Genomic DNA, 21,126 nt, shown 5'->3' on the forward strand with positions numbered 1-21,126 from the left:
TCCTCCACACACATCAGCACACTGTCACTGCTCAGTCTGGTCCACATCTTCCATCTTATTCACTGGGCTTCAGCAGTTTTATATCCTTAATCTAGAAGTTACTTTCTAGTAGAATATATACCTGTGTGAACAATACCCCCAACCCCCCCCTTCCCCCTACCTCCCCCCTCCCCCCCCCCCCGCCCCGAAAAAAAAAGGCTAAGTTCTTTCTGGGAAATCAGTCAAAAATAAGGTTTTAGCCAGTGCTTAAACTAAGCATTTTGGTATTAAAAATTCTTTATAAACACTAGTGAACTAGGCCCCAACTGCCCAATGGGCTAAATACAGAAAGGTACAGATTATCCTTTAGTTGAATATAGACAATTGGAGATGAAGTGACTCACCAGGTATTTATGACCACAGAAAAAAAATCAAAGGAAAAATTACTCTAGTGCCTTAAGATACAGCTGCTTTTTCCCTTTCTCTCTTTCTCCTGCTTCCTCTGTTGTTTGGTCCTGCTCTCACTGCAAGCCAACAGGGCAGTGTCTACAAGAACTTCTTCCTGGCTTCAACCCATAAACATAGACAAGATTTTCTAATCAGGGGTCAGGGACAGAGTTTTTCCATCTTAATGGACAGACACAAGGGGCAGGAAGGGAAATAAAGGCATAAATTTGCAGTGGTGGTTCCAGATCACAGGTGGGTGACCCAGCTCAGAGCCTACCTGTCTCACTGCCAGGGAGCCCAGCAAGCCTGGGCACTACTGTCACTGGATGCTCAACAGTTTCTGCAAGACAAAGCAATAGCCAAGATGTTTGCAAGTGAGCAAGACTGGAAGGCAGCATTCCTTGCAAGGGCAACTAAAGATGCTCAGAGAGAGGGACAGAGTAGGGACCACACTACTAATGCTGGTACCTGCTGAGCAGTCTGTCTGTGAACCGCACACCATTTGTAAGCACTAAGCACAGTTCTAAAGGAAAACATATGAAAAACAGCACTTTCTTAATGCAGGATGTAAAACATACACCAACACAGCAGGGCTAGCAGCTATATGACAGTGTTTCGTTCTCTAACCTTTTTGGTTGATAAAATTGGTTTCAAGAAAGGTAGGAGCAAGCTCCCCCAGAACTGGGAGGGATCCCAAATTACAGAGTGCTGAGCATCCTTCCCTGCTGGACTAGTGCAAATGTACAAAGCCACCTGGGGAAAGGGGGGGAAGAAAGTTACACAGTTCACCTGTCCTGCAACCTCAATGTTTCATCCAGAAAGGTCAGATCTAATCTGATCTTCAAATGTCTCTAAGTCAAATTTCAGCCTCAGCTAAATCCTTGACAAGCAGTTTGGAAGCATGGAACACCTATGTCTTCCAAAAAAAAGTCAGTACTCCAAGAGGACGTGCCTACACATAGGTAGATGTCTTGGTTCCAGTACAGTTGGCCCTCAAATCTGTTTTCATCCACTTAACCACTCAGGAGCTATAAATAAAACCAGCACATGCATATTTCTGAAGGCTCTAGTAAGTCAGCAGCTTTCTTGTTAGAAGCTGCCAGGCAGTAGTTACTATGAGGAGGCAATCTTAAAAAACTGAAATCTTGCTTTGAAGGCAGACTCTCATTCTTTGCAAGTCACAGGCCTGCCTGCCTCAGGCTTTGTACACCTGGAACCCAATCCTGCAAACTCCCAAAGAAGCTCCTCTCAAAGGCAACGAAAGGTTCACAGAACTGCACTTCCCATTCTGCCCTGTTGCCTTTTTTGGTGCTTTCCTTTTACCCAGGAGAGTCCAGAGAAGCCCTGCAGATGAACAGTTAATGCTGCTCTCTTGGCCCTCTCAGACATACATGGTTTCCTGTCCCTCTTTATTCACACACAGTGATGAAATGTTTGAAGTTGTACCCTTGGCAGAGAGGGGTTAACAACTTCATGGATTTTTAATACAAATTAAAATTCAGGCAGTCCACAGAATATGTCTCACATAAGCAAGTACTGTGAAATCAGAGCATTTTAAACAGATCCAGGACATTCAAGATCTATTTGTCCTGCAGGAAGGACATCACACAGGCCTTGTCCTGTCTTTCTAGTCTGTGGTAGTTTGGGCTTTAGTTTTAGCTAGGCCTCAAATTAGCAGGCTTAGAGAATCTACGTACATTAGGAGAGACAGGTATCACCTGACTTAAGTAACCAAAGAAATACTTCATACCAGATGACGCAAACCTGAGATATGAGTAGGGAGGTAGGAGGTGTTCACTCAGTTCCATCATGGCTGAAGTAGAGACAGGACGTGCTCCAGCTGTTCTGTTGTGCTGGGTCCTGCTCCTGTTGCTGCTACTTGCATTTTGTTTGAATTCAGGAAAGTAGAAACATTTTGTTGTTATACTTTCTGTTTCTTGCTGGGTATCTTTTAGGGTGCTTATAGGTCTAGGGTGACAGAATCTCTTTTCAATGGGGAGTGGGAAGTTGTTTCTTGTTATTTCTAACTTTGTAAGTGTGTGTGGCAGTTTAATTTTTCTCTTTTCTGTATAAATACATATAGTTAGCTTAAGCATAAACTGGTTTGAAGTTTAAACAAGTTTCTAGGTTTTTTCCTTCTCCCTTTCCTCGGCGAGAGGAGAGAAGCTCTGATATCTGTCTTGGGCAGTTGGCAGTTTGCCAGCTCAACCCAAGACAATGTCACCATCTAATACAAGTAGCACTGCATCATAAACCTGTATGGGACTGAGATGCTGATGGGCATTTCCATACCACATGAGGGTCCATGAATGAGGCTGAAGAATAAGAAACCTTCACATCTTAATGAACTTCAATTTTCCCTTTATTGCCAGCCAGAGAAATTTACATGCCCCCCTTTCATTTCAAATCACGTAGCTATCAATGTCACTATTGCATCATGTATCAATGTTGGACAAGAAATAAAAGCACAAGGGAAATTACCCCTTTCTCAGGCTGCTCCATGTCAGAATAAAGCTGTGAGCATATGAAGTAGCAATTGTGGAAAATCCCTTTTTCTCTTAATTCATTACTTACACCACTCACTGTCAAAGTATACTCAGAGTACACAGAACTCCTCTTGCATCAGACCCTGAATCCATTAATGACGGTATTGATTTCACCAGGACTAACTTTGTGAATGAAGCATTTGGAATTGATTCTCTTGTCATTGCAAGTGGTAATAAAGAAGAGTTTTCAGAAAATACAAATTATTTCAATTGAGTCTTTGTTTACAGACATCTTACCTGATATTTCTTCCCTGCCATTATGATTTAGATACTACATTAACATATGCAGGGGGTTTTGACTCACTTATCAAAAAGGTTTCCCTAAAAAAGGCAGACCTATACTTTCTTCAAATATACTAAGAAAAGTTCAGCCCTGCCTTACCTTAAAGGCAATTTAATTAAGTAAATGAACTACCTGAAGTTTCTTTCCATTTGTAATTTATGTTAAAAGAGCCCATTTCATTGGTTTTGGTGTGTGTCATTTTAGGATCCTGTTCTGTCTCAATGGCAGAAGAACAAGATACAAGACATGCTGCAGATGTATATGCTTACTGAGAAACTACTGCTACATTTAATGAGACAGAGAAAGAATGGAGGCAAGGTCCCAGGATTCTTTGATGGCAAATCACACAAGCACAATTTTCTACAGTATGGTATCTAAAATAGACAAATTATAATAAACACAGAGTTGTCACCAAAAAAACCCTACTAAAATAAAACAAACAAACACGAAAAATAAACAAACAAAACCAACCAAACAAATAAAGCAAACCAACAATACTCTGCCTGCTTATTTTCTCTGAGCTGCTGCCAAAGAGAAAATGTGTTATTTTCCCAAATTATTCTCCTGCCCACCTTATAGCAAGAGAAGCCTTCTCAGGTAAAATTGCACAAATGTTGCATATTCTGAAAAAAAAATACTCCTTTAAAAACCAATACTGCTAAAAATCCATTTTAAGAGAGTTATGTTTTCATTCTTCCAAACTCCATATAACATATGAGAAAAATCTATTCTATTACAGCAGTTCTGGCCAGAGATTACCAGTTTGGTTGTCTGCTGCTACCAAGTATTCATCTGCAGCTAACTTCCTCCCTCCCTTCCTTTTCTCAGCTCTTTCTTTGAGAAATTTCCTGCTATGCAAAATGTCACGCTATCAGCAGACAACCTTGCACAATGCTTTCCAACTGTCTGAGCATGTAAAAGGAGCTGGGAAGGGGAGCCTGCTCACTGACTCTCCCCAGGACTGCTGTGACACAAATACAGACCCAGAGTTATAAGAGCTTCAGTCGCACCCAAGTGCGTTTTTTCTCCCCCTTTTAACAGGAAAGACAACTTCACAAAAAACATTCTGGCAACGTGCTGTTGCACATGTTGAAGCCTGAAAACAAAAACAAATGCCATCTATTGTCAACAATACGTCTGTAAAAGGCTGCCACGAGGGACATCTGCTTCAGCAAGTATCAGATCACTTACATTAACCGGAGTTTTATTGTATCTGTACCACTTATGCCTGGAGTCTGCCCTTACAGTCAGGCTGCTCTGAAAGCCCAGGTATTAGGATGCAAAATTAAAAGCAATTCAGCAGACTTTAAAGCACTAAAAATTGTTATTGCAATTCCTTTTTTAAAAAGTGGGGACTGGGAACAAGATAGGATAGATAAGCTATTGCTCCACTAACAAGCCCATTGAAGAATCAAAAATGAAGTGGTGGGACTAGCATAGATCCTGCCCTGCACCTCCGCATTCAGGTCTGCTGAGGTGGGCAAGCAGGCATCTCCTCCACCCGCCCCACACAGAAATCTCCTTCAGTTCACCACGAACATCTGGAAAGGGGGTGGGGGTGAGGCACAAAGAGAGGAGGAGTGCAAAAACAGTCTCCGACACTTTTGCAGTATTTCCACAGGTCATTAGGTTTCGCATGCTGCTTAATCTGTAACTGTAACGCAAATGCATCAGACCGGATCACTCTCAAATAAATACATATTTTAAGTCCTTACCTCTGGCTGAAAAGTTTTCAACTAGCAGGAAGGAAATGAATAACTGGCTGTTTGGGCAGGAGCGCAGCAAGAAAGGCACACCAGCAGCCTCACACACAGCCCTATTCAATAAAAGTACAGCTTTTCCTTGGCCCCTCCCAAAAGTCAATGCTAAGTGAATACATATCCCTTATGTTTACAATTGGCAGGCAGTGGTATGCATTGTCCTCAATTTATTCTAATAGGCAGCCAATGACTGCACAAGCCAAGGTGGGTTCAGCTTGCCTGCAGAGATGCCTGTCATTCCCTAGGCATGCTCAGGAAGCCACTCATCAGAAAACCAAGACCTAAAAAGCTTCGAAAATTCATGCAAGCTGCCAAAACTGTCTTGCTACATGCCCTTTTTTGGTTATCCTTAGCAGGGCCTCTGAAAGTAAATCCTCTGTCAGGAACAATCATAAGAAATGTTAATCTTGAAGAAAGAGGCTGTCTTGTTGAACACAAACAGAGCTTAAAAAAGGAAATACACTGAATGGAAAGAGACACAGTAAACAAATTTACTTTTAGCACCAGTTTTAAAAAAATCAAATAAATAATTTTATCACAGCTAAACTTCATTGCATTTTTTTAACAAGGGCCACATGTTAAAGGGAACAGAAACATTCTGCTGTGCAAGCTTGATTCTGCAGAAAGAAACACCAGTGGGAAAGGCACATGAAAGATGAGTTGGCAGGCTTCCCAGCCCCTTTACACTTCTAATAGTACAACAGAAGTTACAGATAGAATAGCTGTGTTCTGAACTATAACTTTTAAAGATATTAAAAACTTCGATGGTGATCCTTGGCAAGCTGGACTGGTTGGATACATAGGTTTAGTTTATAGATATACAACTGTTTATCTAGACATTTAAACTTGTTCATTTACTATGAAAATAACCCTACACCTGCATAATCTGACCAGTACTTTTAATTGTCTTTAAATATTATTCATACAGTAAGCTTAGATCTTTGTTTTCCTTTAGTAATTGCACACTATTGATAACTTTGGAAATTATGTAGCTAGCTTAAAAAAAATGAATTAACAGATGAAGACTGATTCTGGAAACAGATGAAGTACATAAACAAATTAAAGGTGAAAATAAATATGAAAATTATTGCCTAGGAAAACAGCACAGTACACAGATCCTAATGCATGCATGTACTAGCCAGTCAGCAAGGCTGCAGGAGAACAGCTGACCTCTCTAAGGGGGCAAGATTCCAGACCAGAAGATATTCTGCAGATTCATATTTGACAATAACATACACAAAACCAGTTAGGGGCAAAGTGTGTGTAAGCTGAGTGGGCTAAAGCATTTTAATACCTTTCTGAGTCTTTATGGCCACTGGGCCCCATGGATTTAGTCATATGAGTAATGCAGGGATTCAGCCCACAAACAGTAAACTAATCTTTATAGTCTGAAAAAAAATGAGAGACGAATCTATGGAGATTTACAGAAAGAATTCATAATTATTCTAGTGTCATTTTAAATTTCACAGCTTTATTAGGTGATGTGGGTTTGTTTAAAGTGGGGTTTGTATTTGGAAGGCACTTTTTTCTTCATTTTAACAACCCGTGGAAAGTCCTTGTAATACCAGACAGCTCCCATGATGTGGCCATGACGGTTTAAAATATTAGAAGTAATACCTACAGCATATATATGTAACTTTGTTTTGTAGGATTGTGCTGGTTTAAAGATAAACCGGCAGGAGAAATGGACCCCCTACAAGAGAGATTATAAATCAGAGTTACAATTTGATGAAAGATATTACCATAAGTACACTGACACAAAGAGAAAGTGCTTTCAACTCACAAAACCCAGCAGTATAACCCAGTGTCCTGGGGCACAAACCCAAAGGGGTTTGATAGCCCTTGTGCTGAGACCTGTGTGGTCCCCCCAAGTCCAAAGCAAAAGGAAGTAGAGAAACCTGTTGGTGCAGATGATGACTGTAGTCTGGTCAAGAGTGGTGGTCTCCTCCTGTCAAGGTCCTGCTGCTCCTCTGGATCCAACAAGTGGTTCCCAAGGTCTTCTTACCCACCACTGAGGTACCCTGCGGGGGCACCCAGTCCCTCCCCCAGGGCGGGGACTCACACAATGGGTGATTAACTCTGGAGTCATGGGGTATCCCTGAACTGTTGATGGCCAATTAGCAGCCACGCCTCCTTAGGCTGGGTGTGAAGGTGCTAATGACTCCCTGGGCAGCTGCTGCTAATGGTCCATTGTTCTTGGGAAATGAATAGAGGGGGTAGAATACACAGCTTTGATCACCCCTACACGGTGATAACTGGTCCCACCTGCTGAACTAGGACAAGGATTTACTAAACAAGGGGGGAAAAAATCCTTATTCTAGGTAATTTCACTAACTACAGAAATTATTATTATTATTATTGTTATTGTTATTATTATTATTATTATTATCCTCCTATATGTATCCATGACCAAATAAAAAAAGGTAGTGACATAATTTAGGAAGAAATCTCCTAAATCTCTACTGGATCTTACCATCATGTAGATTTTCAGGATGTAAAACACTGAAGAATTCAGGCTAAGGAAAAAGGCCAATTAAAGGATGCAGACTGTTAGAACAGAAAATTGAATGTAAGAAGTATCCTCGTGTTCTCAATTCCAGCACGGACATCAACCCCTGCAGTCTCAGTGTCTACTGCAACAGGGAGCTAGGAAGAATACACTATTTAAAGCCAAAAGCAACTGGGGGTTGTTGTGATTTTCTGACTTTTCCTTTTTCTCTTTAAAAACACTTACCATGAGTTTGATACTTCCTTGTCAAAGCATCCCAAGCTCTGTGTTCCAAGTCAATTTTCCAAATTATGCAAAAAAAAACCCAACAATTTTTTATTAAATTGTAGCTCTGACTTATAATCTCTTTTGTGTGAGTTTGTTTCTCCTGCTGGTTTACCTTTAAACCAGCACAGCAGCACTTTCCAGCAGGTTTGAATTCCCTTCACAGGCCTCTTCACACCTATGCGGTGCAACAGTGTATTTTAAATGAAAGTCTGCCATTCTTTGTCTTTGAGCAGGACAAGGATGGAAGGGATTTTAACACTTCTAATGACAAAATATATCTCTGGAGGGTCCCATGGCTGGGGGCAGAGCCTTGGTCCTACCCTGTAAACCCTGTAGGGAGCTAAATGAGGTACCAAAAGACCTTGAGAAGGGAGATAGGACTCCCTTCCCTGGCAATATTAAAAAAATTAGGCAAATTTGCTGATGACACCAAGTTGGGAGGAAGTGTCGATCTGCTGGAAGGCAGGAGGGCTCTGCAGAGGGATCTGGATAGACCTGAGAGATGGGCTGATTCCAATGGGATGAAGTTCAATAAGGCCAAGTGCCGGGTCCTGCACTTTGGCCACAACAACCTCCTGCAAGCGCTACAGGCTGGGCACAGAGTGGCTGGAGAGCAGCCAGGCAGAAAGGGACCCAGAGGGACTGATTGACAGGAAGCTCAACATGAGCCAACAGTGTGCCCAGGTGGCCAAGAAGGCCAATGGGATCCTGGCCTGTAGCAAAAATAGCGTGGCCAGCAGGCCCAGGGCAGTGATCCTTCCCCTGTACTCAGCACTGCTGAGGCCACACCTTGAATATTGTGTTCAGTTCTGGGCCCCTCAGTTCAGGAAGGATATTGAGGGGCTGGAGCAGCTCCGGAGAAGAGCAACAAGGCTGGGGAAGGGACTGGAGCACAAGTGCTGTGGGGAGAGACTGAGGGAGCTGGGGCTGTTTAGCCTGGAGAAGAGGAGGCTCAGAGGTGACCTCAACACTGTCTAGAACTACCTGAAGGGAAGTTCTAGCCAGACGGGGGTGAGTCTCTTCTCCCAGGCACTCAGCAATAGGACGAGGGGGCACGGGCTTAATCTCTGCCAGGGGAAACTTAAGTTGGAGATCAGAAAAAAATTCTTTCCAGAGAGAGTAATCAGGCATTGGAATGGCCTGCCCAAAGAGGTGATGGTTCACCATCCCTGGAAGTTTTTAAACTGAGATTGGAAGTGGCACTGAGTGCCATGATCTAGTAAATGTACTGGAGTTGGACCAAGGGCTGGACTTGATGATCTTGGAGGTCTTTTCCAACCCAATCGATTCCATGATTCTGTGAAAATTTTCCTGCTCCTCACTGCATATTGAAGTATTCAATACAGTGTTGAATATCTCCAATCACCTCTGAAATACCAGGCACAACTGCATTATTCTTCACTTTTAGTCTCTCCAGTGTGTAAATGCCAAGTGGAACTGTTGTGAGATTACATAAGATGTCCAGGTTAACTGGTTCTTGCAGGAAGTCCTGCTGAATATACCAGGGTAGGTGATATATGTGTTGCATACTTGGACAGACTTCTCCAGGGACACCCCCTTGTCGCGGGGGAGAAGCTTGCGTGCCCTCATGAGGTTGAGAGCTATGCTGGCGGTGGTTTGTGCCACCGGTAGGGTCTCCCATGCCAGACAGGTCTCACCTGAAGGGTCAGACAAAGTGTGTCCACAGGTAGGATGGGCTCGCTAGCCATCTGGCAGCCATCCTAGGAGAAGGACAACTCCAACCCCAAACCTGGGCAGATGGAGCTCGCTTAGCCCTGTAAGGCCATCCATCTAAGAGAAGGATACTCTAACCAAACCTACGTCCTGAGGTATTCGCTGTCACCGTCCAAGCTCGCTAGGCCGTGGCAGATGAACCTTAGGAGTAAAGGGTGGGGCCAGTTCTGCTCACGCTGTGCCTCACCTAAAAAATCCATTGCGCAGGCTTGAAGGGTTCACCCACATTGCAAAGCCCTGTAGCGACAGGTGAGGGTCGAAAACGGCAGGTGATAGGAAGCAGCTGGAAGCCGCAGACCCAACCCTGCATGCAGGTGGTTCAGGATATGGGTCATTAGAGACTTGACCCCGGAGATGACAGTCTCTTGAGGCAGCATCCTGAATGACCAAGCAGCCTTTTCTAAGGAGAGCACTGCTTGCTCCACATGGAGAGGGGTCTGGAAAAGGTGGCCTAAACAAAGCTCATCTCCACACCCGGCTGGATAACCGCGGCCAAACGGCATCTCCCATGCAGTCAAACAAAAACAAAGAGATTTCAAAGGCATACACCTGCCTGCAAAGGTGTGCTCAAACTAACACTCGTATGTTGGAACATCAGAACCATGCTTGATACTGTGGATAGTGGACGCCCTGAGCGTCATTCTGCTCTAATTGCCCATGAACTGTCACGGCTCAACATTGACATTGCTGCTCTCGGTGAATTTTGTCTTCACGAGGAAGGCAGCCTTAAAGAACATGGTGCTGGCTACACACTTTACTGGTCAGGCAAACCCAAAACCGAAAGACACCTTTCAGGAGATGGCTTCATGATTAAAAACTCCATTGCCTCCAAACTTGAAAATTTGCCAACAGGTCATTCTGATTGCGTTATGTCCTTACACCTCCCACTACACAATAAGCAACATGTTCTTCTTAGCGTGTATGCCCCAACTCTCCAAGCTGACCCAGCGGAAAAAGACACATTCTACACTGACCTGCACCGCCTCACCCAAAATGTTCCTGCAGATGGTAAGATCATAATCCTTGGTGACTTCAACGCCTGAGTAGGTAAGAATTCTGAAGCCTGGAAAGGAGTCCTGGGCAAGCATGGCGTTGGAAACTGCAACGACAACGGATGCCTCCTGCTAGAGTTTTGTGCAGAACGGCAGCTCACCATCACCAACATCATCTTACAAGAGAAAGACAGCCTGAAGACAACCTGGATTCATCCTCGATCCAAACACTGGCACCTCATTGTTGCATCTTAGTGCAACAGAGAAATGTCTGTGATGTCTGTCATACCCAAGTGATGCCAAGTGCAGAATGTCAAACAGACCATCGCCTTGTGCATTGCAAACTTAACCTCCACTTCAAGCCCAAACCTAAGAGAGGCGGCATTCCAAGGAGGAGGCTCCAAGTTAACAATCTTCAAACAGCTACAGTGAGAGACAGCTTTCAGGTAAACCTTCAAACTAAACTTAAAGATAATCCCATAGATCCCTCTCCTGGAGCACTTTGGCAACATATTAAAAATTGCATCCTGCAGTCCTCTGAAGAGTCCTTGGGGTTCTCCTCCAAGAAAAGCAAAGACTGGTTTGATGAAAACAATCAAGAGATTCAGGAATTGTTGAAGAAGAAGATAACTGCTCACCAAGCACACCTTGCTCAGCCATCTTGCCATGTAAGAAACGCTGCCTTTTATCTTGCATACAGTAGGCTCCAACAGAAACTTTGAGACATTCAGAACAAATGGTGGCTCGACCTAGCAGAAAAGACTCAACTATGCGCAGATTTGGGTGACCAAAGAGGATTCTATGAGGCCCTGAAAGCAGTGTACGGACCCACTCACCAGGTTCAAAGCCCCCTACTCAGTGCAGATAGTCAAATGCTTGTCACAGATAAAACCTTCATCCTGAACTGATGGTCTGAGCATTTTCAGACTCTCTTCAGTGCCAGTCGTGTAGTCCAAGGCTCAGCAATTCAGCACATTACACAACAACCAGTGAAAAATTAATTGGATGCAGCCCCTACTATGGGCGAGATACTCAAGGCCATACAACAGGTGAAAACTGGCAAGGCAGCTGGGGTTGATGGCATTCCACCCGAAATCTGGAAGCATGGAGGTCAAGCACTTCATGCCAAATTCCACGAGCTTGTTGTGCGTTGCTGAGAACAAGGCGAACTACCATCAGATCTCCGTGATGCAGTCATCATCACGCTGTACAAGAAGAAAGGAGAAAAATCACAATGCTCAAACTACCAAGGTATTACTTTGCTCTCCATTGCTGGTAAAATCCTTGCAAGAATACTTCTGAACAGCTTAGTACCCACTATTGCAGAAGAACTTCTACCTGAAAGCCAGTGTGGTTTCAGAGCCAATAGGAACACCACAGACATGGTGTTTGTTCTCAGACAACTGCAAGAGAAGTGTAGGGAACAGAACAAAGGGCTCTATGTAACCTTCATTGACCTCAGCAAAGCTTTCGACACTGTGAGCCGAAAAGGCCTGTGGCAGATCTTGGAATGTTTAGAATGTCCCCCCAAGTTCCTCAGAATGATCATCCTGCTACATGAGGATCAGTGCAGACAATTCAGATATGGCAATGCACTCTGTGAGTCCGTTCCAATAACCAATGGTGTGGAACAAGGTTGCGTTCTTGCACCAACTCTATTCACAGTCTTCTTCAGCATGATGCTCCAAAGGGCCACAGCAGACCTCGATGAAGAAAACAGTATCTACATCCAATATCACACCGATGGAAGCCTATTCAACCTAAGGCAACTGAAGGCCCACACCAAGACCCTGAATCACCTTGTCCATGAGCTGCTTTTTGCTGACGATGCCGCCCTCATTGCTCACACAGAAGCAGCTCTGCAGTGCTTAACATCCTGCTTTGCAGAGGCTGCTGAGCTTTTGGGGCTGGAAGTCAGCTTGAAGAAGACAGAAGTTCTTTACCAACCTGCACCTCAAGAAGTCTTCCATCATCGCCACATCACAATAAGCAATTTGGAGCTTAAGCCAGTCCAGCAGTTCACCTTTCTGGGAAGTATCATTTCCTCAGACGGTAAGATCGACAAAGAGATAGACAACAGGCTAGCAAAGGCATACAGAGCCTTCCGAAAACTCCATAAAAGAGTCTGGTTCAATAAACACCTGAAGAAAAGTACAAAGATCTGTGTCTACAGAGCCATTGTACTGTCTACTCTTTTATATGGGTCTGAATCTGTTTTTGAACAGGCAGGGGTCACCAGTATCGAGGCCATGCTGATGAGAACACAGCTGCGCTGGGCAGGGCACGTCTCCAGGATGGAGGATCACCGACCACCTCCCGAAGATTGTGCTCTATGGTGAACTTGCCACTGGCTGCCGCAAGAGAGGAGCCCCGAAGAAGAGATACAAGGATTCTCTGAAACAACACCTCAGCCTTGGCCATATTGACTGCCATCAGTGGTCCACTCTGGTCTCCAATTGGGATTCATGGAGATACACCATTCATGACACTGCTGCTTCCTTTGAGAATGCACGGAGAGGCAGTCTTGAGGAGAAAAGACAACGCAGAAAGAACCGTTCCTTGCCAATATCATCTAGGGAGACATTCTGCTGTGCCTTTTGTGACCGGACCTGCCTATCCCATATTGGCCTTTTTAGCCACCAGCACACTTACAGCAAGCGTGGTTAGTGCCCTTCCCAGATCTTTGTTCGCGAAGCATAGCCATGATGACTTGGACAGAAGGAAGGAGTAAACCTCCACTAACCCAAAAAGGACACAATTACCCTAGAACTGGGTTGGATGAGAAGCATACTCAGAGAAAAGTTAGCACTAGGAACCGTTGAGGAGATGGGACACCAGTGCAACTTAAGCTGCCTGTTCTCTGTCAAACACAGGTAGTGGCAACCCTTCCAGAAAACTTTATTTTTCTTCCCAGTGCAGAGGGCAGGAAATGTGCCGTGCACTCTGGACTGGCTTGTACCTCTCTTCTTGCTCCAGCCCGAGCAGAAGAGCATGGTTTGGCTCTGCACATTTTCTTATACCTCCTCACAACATAAAGAAAGCACTGTATGGGTTTTCCCCACCCCAGCAGATGATTTCTAAATAATGCTATGGGGCTAGGCTCATCTGAAATCAGCCTCATCTTATATACAGAGATGGTGGTGCTCCACAGCTGTGGCCATCTGACATGAAGGTGAGTAAGCTTAGATTCCTGAGTCACCCAGCTGGCAGGTCTGTCTGGGGGATTGCTTCTAAGGCCCACGCACTATGAGGTTTGATCATCCTTATGATTACCTCCTGGGCACAGAAAAGCTGCCCAGGTATGTTAGACAGGTAGAGGTATCTCTTTAGGAAAATTTTACATATGCCGCTTCGGGCAATACTTTTTGGCCTGAAACAGTACAGTCCATAGGACTTCAAAACGACCAGTGCACTCAAAGGGAGTGTAAAAGCTACCACAAAGGACAGTAGAGAAATACAAGCATCTCTTCAAATGCAAGTCTGTGTGCAGTACAATGTCAGTCAGCTGAAAATCAAAAAACGAGTGCTGCTTAGACACAATGACAAGGACTAGAATGTAAATACCAAGAAGAATGCATATCTTTCTTAACACAGAGGCTTGCCTCAGTCTCCCTAGGACTCGTGTATATCCAATGGAAGAGACAGAGCTTTTCACATCATGAATTTTCAGCACATCCAGAAGAGCTACACCCTGGGCACCAAGCATCTCACTTGAAGTGCCCCAAATCCCCCAAGAATGGCAAGGACTATGTTTTCTTTCTACCTGAAAGGTACTGTGATTCTTCTGGGTGCTAGCAAAGCAATAAATAAAAAAACAATGGATCCTGTTTAAGGTGCAGGAATCAAAAAGCATGCCATGCATTAATCCATGAAAACCAAGCAAGTAACTCCGGGCAGAAATTTTCACCTTGGGTATTGGGAAAGAAAAGCCCACTGTGCTATGACGAAGAGAGAGTTACCTAGCACATAGTAGGGTTTAGTCAAGAGTTTCCATGAGCAGCCCTCCCTCACCTTGGATTAGAAAAATTAGAAAGTAGGCTTATAATTATGCTTTGTTGCCATCCGTTTTGATATGACTTATCTGCCCATTTCTGCTAGGTGAAGTATTTCATTTCTCTGGGTTTAGACAGTTAAATATATGCAAAGTACATTTATATATTAAAAAGAAAAATCAAAACTAAAATGGCATCCAAAAACCTGCTGAAAAAAGATATTTCATACACAACAAGAAAGAACTAATAATGAACACAGTGAAAGGAAAACAAACAATATAGTGGCCCATATTCCAAAGAAAATAGAACACCTGCACTTTTCCACTACAAAACTGAGCCTAGCTATTAGTACACAGTGCCCCCCAAAGAACAGAGATTTCATAGCACCTTCACTCACTAGTAGAAAGTTAAAAAAAGAGCTCCTCCATATTGCTTTGGAAAGTGAGAATTTTCTACACATTTTCTGCGGGCAAACATATGTAAAGGGAACTCTGCTCTCAGGGATCCCTTTTCCTAAGAGGCATACCCACTTCTCACACAGAGTGCAAACTATGAACAGCAGATGTATATAGTTTTCCAAACATCTCCATTTTCCATCATCAGTCATGAAAATTTACATGCAATGAAAGTAGCAGTGCTCAGAAATTTGCACACTTTCTCAATTTACCTTGTTTTGAGAGAAATCAGTACATTTGCCCAAAACAATTGCACTGTGTGCACTTCTCCTTTGTGAAGTTGGCTTTGAGCATTGTTTTCCAGACAGAAAAGATGGTGTCATCATCTACTTTTGCAGCTGGGTTACAGATTACACAGCTGCTAGTACAAGCATTTTGAGGGTGAGGCATATTTCCTGGCCTTGATTCTGCTCTCACTTGGACCAGGCTAAATCAAGTATCAGCCTAATCATATCAATATTCTCTGACATATCCTATTGTTACAGCAATGTGAGAACCAGACCCCTTTGTGCTGTGATCCTAATGCACTATTCAGCTTCAGGAGCTTGGTTAAGGCAATGAACAGAGGTTACAGCTCAGTCATTAACTTGGACTCAAATGAAAAATAAAAGTTTCATGGGGTAAGCCCATTTAAGAAGTCCCATTAATGCGCATGTTTGCAAACAAGATTTGTGATCTTCATTTAGGTCTCCTGTACAGCTTTGTCTACTGTAACAGAATTCAACACTTGCCACGTCTTCTCCATGGCCATATCCCTATGGATGGCAAGCAATGGAAAGAGAAAGGCACCTCAGTCTGTGCTTACTCAGCAAAATCAAGTAGAGGTAGTTTGTAGGTTGCTGGCAAGAATAGTTGATTCTTCTGGAATTAGCTTCAAGCAGTGAATTTATTCCTATCCATGTTTTATCCATGCAGCACATGCATAAAGGGAAGAGCATGAACGCAGTCACCACTTTCCAGCCTGTTCATGCTGTATTTTATTGTCACAGATTTTCTTACATCTCCTCCAAATTCAAGAACTTCTAACTAGTTCGGGCCACACATCATTCCTACAGAGAGAATCCAAACTCTGTTTCTGTACAGCAATGAGTTTCAGTGCCACACAAATAAAAAACAAGAATGATAGAAAGCAAGAAGTATTTCTCACTTTTTAAAGATGAAAACAAGGTACTGGTATGATCCATGTAGATCCACACAGGCATTCAGACATTCAGCTCATACTGACACTGTTATTAAGGCTCCCATCATTTAAGATTTCTGTCCCGTGTAGTCCTGGCTTTCAGTGACTTGTGTAACATCCCACAGGCAGCATCTGACAGAGTCAAGAAAGGAACCCAGAGTTCTGCATTTTAGCCTGATCCCTATCAAGAAGGGACCAGCTAACCAGCTGTGCTGAGCAGCTCACACCAGCATGTAGCATGTGGGCTACCAGCATGTAGCTTCATTCGTTGCAAGAGACTGTAGCAGATTAGAGAGCTGAAAGAGGGCAAGGCAGGAAGAAGCTACAACAATGCAGGAGACAGAGAAAGTAGGCAGCAAAGTCCATGGCAAAAGACTGGAAAAGAAGACTTGTTAGATACCTGAGCAAAGACACCAATAGGAAGAGCAGGACAGTGAAAAGGCTCTGCTTTCACAGTCCTACTGCTGTCACACACAGAGGGCAGAGCTACATTGTCCTAGCTGGGAAATGAAACAAAGACAAAATAATATGGCTTGAGGTCTGACTGTGTTGTTCCTAGCTTTTGAATTTGCTGAGACTTTGCAAAATGTAATGTAATGTAATTGTTTCCAAGTAGGGCCAGCCCAAGCAGTGGGCAGTCAAGATAAAAAGAGAACTAGAGAATTTGAGTATGTCCAACCAAGATAAGAGGACTTGCTTGAATGGAGAAGCAGCTGGAAGTACATGAGAATTGCTTTCCAACACAGCAGGGGGGAGGGGAGCAGAACCTGAACAGGGGAATGGGAGGGGGATAGTAAACAATGTAAGACATAAACAACAGAATGTATAATTCCATTACATAAATCTACAGAGTGCCTGTAATAGATTAATATTTAGAGCTAACTGCATAAAAGGACTGATTTTTTGTATACCCAGTGGACACGTACTTGGAGGCATGGGCCCCCTGCGTGACCCTGGCCATGGCCAGGCCGTATTAAAATTGTGCTTTACTATCAATATCTAGATTTTCTTTAAATCAGAACAAATGAACCAGTTACAGCTTTGTGCCACAAACTGAGCACACATGTGCTGTGCAAGTGCTACTAGTGCTAGTGAACAAAATTTCTAGAATGAGATCTGCAGGGCCCTGCATCACACCCTGTCAGACTGTGCCAAAGTCACACAGTGGGTCTGTGAAAACAGCAACACATCAGCGTACATCCCTCCCTTAATCTTCCCACCATGCAGTCTCCTCTGGACAGAACAAGCCTTTGCCACTTCCTTGAAAATGCCCAATTTCCATCATCACCACTGACAAGGAATTTTTAGAGTAGCAGGCACAGCAGACAAAGTCTTAATACCAGTCCCAGGCATTTTGCTAATCCAAAACCTCTGTCTGACCTTGAGTTTATCCATAGAATCATATAATCATTGGGTTGGAAGAGACCTCTGAGATCATCAAGTCCAACCCTTGATCCAACCCCACTTTGATTGCTAGATCATGGCACTCAGTGCCACGTCCAATCTCACCTTAAAACCTTCCAGGGTCAGAGAATCCACCACCTCCCTGGGCAGGCCATTCCAATGCCTGACCACTCTCTCTGTAAAGAACTTCTTCCTGATATCCACCTAAACCTCCCCTGGCAGAGCTTAAGCACTTGCCCTCCTGTCCTACTGTTGGTTGATTGAGAGAAGAGACCAACCCCCACCTGGCTACAACGTCCTTTCAGGTAGTTGTAGAGAGTGATAAGGTCTCCCCTGAGCCTCCTCTTCTCCAGGCTAAACAACCCAGGGCCCTCAGCCTTTCCTCATAGGACTTGTGCTCAAGTCCCTTCACCAGCCTCGTTGCTCTTCTCTGGACCCACTCCAGTACCTCAGTATCTTTCCTGAACTGAGGGACCCAGAACTGAGCACAATGCTCAATGGAGGGATGGGGAACTGCAACATCTGCCTTAAAAGAAATTAAATAATTAGAAGCAGGAGAGGAAGCAAATGAAGAAACATTAGCAACAGGGCTTCTGTAATACCACAGACCAAATATGAGAACTGGATATCGGAATGCGCCAAGTCCCTAACATTCTTCTAGCAAGTATTAGTGTATGCTGTCCCAAAGCTGAGAAGTCCCTGTGAAGAGCTGATAGAAGCAGAGCAAGAGCATGCTTCGTCATTGCCTTCTGCTCGTCTTTGTTCGAACTGCGAGAAGTTAACTGTTTTGACTGTGACAACAGCACCTGCAGGCAGGGCACGTTAAACGTGTCCTTGCTACCTTGTTTCCACCTGCCTAAGACGTGCCCGAGGGCAGAAATCGCAGACATGCCGCGGGATCGGGCAAGCCGCGCGGACGATCAAAGGCGGAAACCCTGCCCCCTCCCTACACGAGCCGCAGGGAGATGCTGACCCCACACGTACAAGGCAGCTGCACAGCTGCAGAGAGACTGCGGGGATTCCTCCACATTCCGGCGAGCTGGGGCTGCGCCGCCCTACCTAAGGCGCAAAACCCTTCCCACACACGCACGGTCGGCACGTCCTGGGGGCACACGCATTCACTCACACACACTGCCCAGCACAAGCCGCGGGCACACACACACACACACCGCTGCCCGCACACGAGCTGCGTCCCAGCACTGCCCGCGCAGCACCGCGACCAGCCCGGCCGGACCCACAAGACGCTGCGGGACTGATACACGCTACGAGACTCCACTCATGCTGGTCGTACAAAAGACCGGAAAACGACCTGACAATGATTTCCACCCACATCCCCCAGGACGAGATCCAGCGTTCATGGTGGTAGTAACACACTTTCCTGTGCTTCTAATAATTATTCTTAGTTTTTCTCACTTTTCTCTATTTTTCCTTCTTTCCTTTTCTGGCTGTCCTACAGTTAATAAAGTTGAGGTATTGTTTTGGATCTCACCACTTGATCTCGTTTGTGTCTTAATCTCACTTTCAGATATATTCAAACCTAAAATCCCTTCACACTTTTACAGCTAGAGGCACAATTCACCTCTCTGTACCTAAGCAGGTTGTAACAATTATTCCTATTGCAACATCACCTAGTCGTCTCAGTCAAGATTCAAGTTCCTATGAGATGGTTCTTCTGCTCATACCACAGCAGCAAGATGTGGAAGGCACTTGCTCTGGTGGGATCTCCATGTACCAAATCCTTTGTGTACAGGCAGGTCTCCATGCCAGCAATCCTAGGAAAGTACAAACTCCAGAAGGACTTTCTGTAAAGGATGCAGCTTTTAGTGCAATAGTGGACATAGCGGAATGACTTTCCCTGTCCCTTCTCATATGGAAAGAGGGGGATAGTGGGTTTTTGCTAACTATTCAGCATGACATATGCTGCTTTCCAAATCTAGACACATCCAGCTTTCTGTGAAGTGCTTTGGATTATGTCCTCTGACATACAATTTCCTGCAGTATCTTCACCTAAATAAAAGAAATTAAGTATTAATTAAAAAAATAGGACCAGTACAGAAGCCTCCATGCTATATGTTTTTAATTACATTTCATTCTATGCTTCCTATCCTCCAATATTCCTAGAACATCTCAATCATTTGTATTGACAAAGTAGCATTACAGGATTTCTCAAGGGGGCAGCTGAGATTTTGAACAGTAGACAGCTATGCTATTTGTTTATATAAGCTACATCACTGGCATAACACATGATGAGGTAACTACAGAAGTATAACAAAAAAGAGGAGTAACAGCTCATATGTTTCTCGCAGTTCCAGCCTCCAGTTCCTTTGCACTTCCAAATACTTTGCTTCCAAGAGATTAAATCCCTGTGCTTTGCTGTACAAGTGGTATAGCCACAGCTTATGGCAAATTGAGGTTTGTGTAGAATGTGACATTCTGTACATTATATCAAATCTACTTTGGCCTGCCCTTTAGTCAGAAGGTGAAATTTAAAGCTTCCAGATGCCTTGAATGATGGCTGAAAGGAAGCACTGCTTATTTCCTTTAGCAACATCAGTGGGAACCTAGTAATGCAAGCAGATCACAGTTTTCTATGGGTGCAAAGCATGTTCTTTGCCATCATTGGTGTTGTATTCCTGATTTATGTTTTCCCACCAAAAAATTAGCATGGGATGTCTGTGATACATGTTCAGAGTATGCATCTCAAAACAGATCTTGCAGTTGGCTTGATAAGAGTCTCAGGATACAAAGCCAAAAAAAAAAATCTTTGAAAGGTTGCAGGTTTTCCTATTACGAGATTGAAAATAACATCTTTAAGAGCATTTGGTTGAGGATTCATTATATTTTCCTACAAAGAAAATAACTTATTCTTGCACAAAACATTGTAGATTATCATATGCTATCCTTTATTCAGGCAGCACCATTACCACATTCATCTCATTTCTAGTACTCAGTCTCACAAGTCATTAATAGCAATTCCCAGTACTGCAAGTTTAGGTGTAAAGATGATGTAAACCAGTGGCTCATGCTTAATATTTTTAATATTTTCAGCCACAAAAACAATATCTATAAACACAAAATTGGGCCCTTCCTAAAAGCACAAATATGGAAAGAATTATGCCTGCTTTCATAAAAGTCTTTTCACCTCTGCTAAATGCTTTAGGATAAAGGAAAGGGATGGCCTTGCCAGCATCTACCACATATGGTGATATAACCATCAAGATAAACATACATATGCCTTGAGTGTCAGAATGCATGCTGAGTTCCTAATAGCTATGGTTTGGGTTCATTAGAAGAAATATAATGTTTGACTTTTTCCAGAATCTAGCACAAAATAACAGCAAAAGAAAAAAAATTCTTAGATGATAGGTTTTCTGAAAAGTGGCCTTAGTATTTAAAAAGGCTTTAAATAGATCATGGGTCAGAAGCATGCTCCTGCATTTGGTGGCCAAATTTTAGTATACAAAGCAAGTCTCAAATATTCCATATCTGTTTGAAAAGATTGACACTTGGCTTATTTATTGTGGCTTTGAGCAGTTATCTACAATTGAATGCTTCTTCAAAATAATAAAGGGTTTCCA

General features: G+C 43.6%; 1 protein-coding gene across 4 annotated transcripts in view; it reads right to left on the minus strand.

Moving 5' to 3' along the window:
- CALD1 (caldesmon 1) overlaps window positions 1-5,255 on the minus strand; it is a 211,703-nt gene extending 206,448 nt beyond the window's left edge. For all 4 annotated transcript variants that reach the window (XM_071551403.1, XM_071551401.1, XM_071551404.1 and 1 more), the window contains exon 1: window positions 4,971-5,255. The gene's annotated coding sequence lies outside the window, so the exon portion shown is untranslated. The remainder of the gene's footprint in view (window positions 1-4,970) is intronic.
- Window positions 5,256-21,126: the final 15,871 nt, after the last annotated feature.

This window comes from Pithys albifrons, chromosome 3 (assembly GCF_047495875.1).
Source record: "Pithys albifrons albifrons isolate INPA30051 chromosome 3, PitAlb_v1, whole genome shotgun sequence".
In the NCBI taxonomy this organism is placed as follows: Eukaryota; Metazoa; Chordata; class Aves; order Passeriformes; family Thamnophilidae; genus Pithys; species Pithys albifrons.